Below are 4,026 nucleotides of genomic sequence, written 5' to 3'. Positions count from 1 at the left end.
GTAGCTTGGTGTCCGTTGATTTCACAACATACGTTTGTTCCAGCATTGCTGAATACATATATATATACCCAAGTGTTTGCCCGGGACCCCAAGCAAATTAGATGGAAACGCCAGTAACAACAGTGGCTGCCTCGATGCTGTATTGTAGCATTATCTGTGTGAAGTTTGTTCGACTATTCCTACTTGCATGCAGGCTGGCCCCGACGGCCAACTAAATGCCAAATAGTCCCCTATAGTGTTAACGTATGCAGCAATGGCTTGGTTGTGCATGCATGTGAGTTTGTAGTGCAGCGCGAGCTGCAGCAGGGCTTGTGCCAGGCCACCTTCTCTCCCCCGGTTCCAGGCTGTTGGGCCGCTGGTTTTCAGGCTGACTATTCACTTGAAAGGATGCCAGCTGCTTCCTAGAATGTCTTAGTAACGCTCATAGCGTGGGTCTTATCCGAGGACAGTTTTGAGGCGCAGTAGAGCCCATCTGGGATAAGACGGAGGGCTCAAGTTATAAGTCTAGCATTTCTGATGTTGGTACATGTGTTTCGAAAAGGCAGCCTGCATTTGACTAGAAGCTGCTTTCTAATAGCCAACAAAGTGTTCAGCGAGTGTTTGCAGTGTTAGTACATGCAGCATGGGAAGGTTGGCTGTGCATTCATGCGGGATTACCCTGCAACACTAGTTGCACCGAGGTGCATTGCAACTCTTGTCGGGCTGCCTCCTCTTCCCAGACCCTAAGCCCTTCGGCTGTCGCGCTCACGCTGCATGGCTTCTGTAGATAACTTCAGCTGCATATTGGAAACTCTTCCCTTCGGTATTTTCGCTGCTGCAGCTCTCCACGTTCCTACAATAAGATTGAGGACTCGCTACAGCTGCGCCTGCAGAGACAGCAGCACCAGCAGCTCCTCCAGTTGCATGTACTGCTCCTGTTGCTTTTTCTCCTGCTGCTGCTGGTCCCAATGCTGCGGTTACTCTCGTTGCTGGTGCAGCTCCTGTTTTTGGCAATGCCACTACTACGGTTGCTTCCTCCGGAAATTCCGAGAGAGTGGGGCCTGTGAGAAACTTCCCTACAGTAGGCCAGTTAAGGGATTTTGGGGGCCTTAGGGATCATAGGGCCCTCGGAGCTTGATCCAAGTCTTCTCTATAGATGCACCAAGCAATGCTCACAGCTCTGCGTCTTTTACCCGCAACGAGAACACAAACGCAGAGACTTCCGAACTATCAGACCTAGTAGGGATCCGAGTTCCCACACGCGATGGAGTGTTCTGAGTCCTTAAGAATGGTACTGTGTGCCCTAGAAGCTGCTGAAGTGTGGACTGAGCCCTCAGTCTCTCACATGCTACCAGTAGATTTGTTCAAGTTAATAAAGAATATTACAGTTTAGTGTAACATTTGCAATAAACATGCCATATTAATAGGCTGGTCATCTGAAGGACTACTGTGGGGCGCTTCGGGAGATTGCGCGAGCGACCATATTGATGATACCCTTGATTTACTTGTCCGTGAAGTTGTACTGCGTGAACCGGCAATTCACTCTACATTTTACGCCCATGGGTTTGCCGATTCCTTGTCACGTCTTCCATCCGCGAATTTTAGCTGCAGAACCATCCGCCTCTCCGTTAACCAAGGTTGCACCACTTCGCCGTGTGTCAGATATCAGGTTCCAATAGCAGCCCCTATCAATTAGCACTTGCAGCTCCTGAGTGTTAATACGAACTTGGATATGCACAGAATTGTGCCGAGATGAATCTGCAGGCGCGGCTTTCAGCCCCACCACTGCGCCGCAAGTTGAGCGGTGGCCTTGACGTTCCCGTGATCTTTTTGCTTTTCCCCGCGGCAGCGCCTCGCAAGCTGTACCTTCTTCAGCTGCCATAACTCTCTTCATGTGCCTGCAATCTGGAATTATATGGCATCTTATATTGCAGAGAAACAGATACACAACTCGGTACATACCCTCATCTTGTTTGCAATTCACGGATTGCAGTTCGTTACAGCTTCATATGCTTTCTATTCGGGTCTGCTATTCATAGCCCGAATACCCGTAGGCTCTATATCCTGGTCACTTCCAAACCAGCTTTTTTCCTTCTCAGACAGGGCAGTGCAAGTGATGTTTTCCTGTCTCTTCGATGCGTACAGATTCCATCATCTCCAGTAGTTCAACACGTTTACCCTTTAGTTCCCCCTCCATGACTCAGCCGGTTACTGATTGCTTCTATCCTTAGGATAGCCGCTCTACGAACTATTGATATAGAAGCTTTGATTCCAGCGGTGGACTGCTGTTCACCATGGAGTGATATTTCTCCATGTAGCGCTGTACCGATAGTTTCTCTTCACGTATTCTCAGATCTGCCATAGCATGTTTCCTAGCCCTCCCGGGAGTACTACACTGTGCTGCATCTCGGAAGCCTTCAACAGTCCGTATGTGCTTAGCGGAGCTGGTAGCACTACTTCACTATAACCAAATCCTGCTTCCCCTTCTAAAAGGGAAGATTGCAATAGCAACTGAACCTTTTCGGGTGCATTTTGAAGAAAAAGGTAAAGGTCCAGGAAACACAAAAAGTCCCTCACTGCCTCTGCATCACGGCCGTATCCTTTCTGGGCGGCTAGCGAAGGCGGAGAAATTCTTCACCGGGGGCAATTTCCGCTGGATTGGATGCAGGCAGTGCGCTCGTTCCAGTGCAACGAAGTGAGCAGAATGCCGGTCGTCTCCCTGGCGGTGGACAGAGCCTGACAAATCTTTACGATGTGAGAGGAGAGTTCACCACATTCTGCACAGAGTTCAGGGACTATATCTAAAGATGTTTTCCGTTCCTCTATATTTTTGTTTCAGAATGCCTGAGCTTATAATCAGTGTTGTACACCGGGCGACGGCCGAGTTGTGGGGATCGGGTCTGTTTGTTGCACCTTCTCCGATGAACCTTCCGGTGCTACAAAATTTCAACGAGAATCCTCGATCGTACATAAGGACCATCAGGGGCGGCAGTAGAGAACTTCAGTAGCTGACATCTGCTTGATTCTCCAGGTTTCTTGAAAACAACGGGAAAAGGGTGAGGGTCAGGGAGAGAGGATCGGACCTTTCATAAGCTGCAGCGCACCTCGCTGCAGCTGTTTCCGTACGGAAACTCCGAGCGCACTCATAGCCAAATCACCTTCGGTGTATTCACTACCACTGTAGAAACTGTTCTGGTCAGTAGTAAACGGCGTGCATGCATCTGCAGCGCGAAGCCTTGCAACTTCAGACCGAGCTCGTTACACAACCCACAGCAAAAGGCCGTTTCAGATGAATCAGCTGGAGAGTTGCTAACCTTAGGAGTAAAACAAAAGTTAATCAAAGAGCCAGGCAACGCCTGGTATCCATCTCTGCTGAAACAGTGTAAACTGCACACAAGTGGCTTCGGTCCGCTTGAGTGGGCAATTGGATATTGTATTTCAGGCAGAGAGGAGCTGCTAGCACTCTGCGGTGGTTGCGGCGAAGATGCATATACACTTTAATATATGCAGATACACCTCAACATACAGATACACCCCAATATACAGAACTTTACTACAATATACGTATATAAGCCCCAGATACACAGATTCACCCCAATATACAGATACACCCCAATATACACAGATAAACAAAAGTATACACAGATATATAACATAACTTTATACACATCAGTATACAATTTACGCATATACAGCCCACTATACAGAAAACCCCAATATACAGATACACCCCAATATACAAAAAATACACAACAGTACACATAGATACACAAAAACATACACAGAAAAACACAAGTCAAGAGCTTAAAAAGAAGAGGTTTCGAGCTGTCTTCATTCTATTCACCCTTCAACTATTTTCAGTGTCTGTTGAGGATTCCTCGCTAACTGAATTTCTCTGTAATCTCTCCGTCAGCCGTGAAAAATAAAAATGTTTTAATGTTTCTCGGTTTCATCATCAACTGAAGAAAACCAATTCCTCTATTTCTTGCTGCTGTATGGAGGCCCAAACAAGAGGCGATCTGCAACAGCAGCAGCAGCAGCAGCAGC

Source organism: Eimeria mitis, genomic scaffold (genome assembly GCF_000499745.2).
Source record: "Eimeria mitis Houghton genomic scaffold, Emh_scaff1609, whole genome shotgun sequence".
Taxonomy (NCBI): Eukaryota; Apicomplexa; class Conoidasida; order Eucoccidiorida; family Eimeriidae; genus Eimeria; species Eimeria mitis.
Note: the sequence above shows the minus strand (reverse complement) of the source record.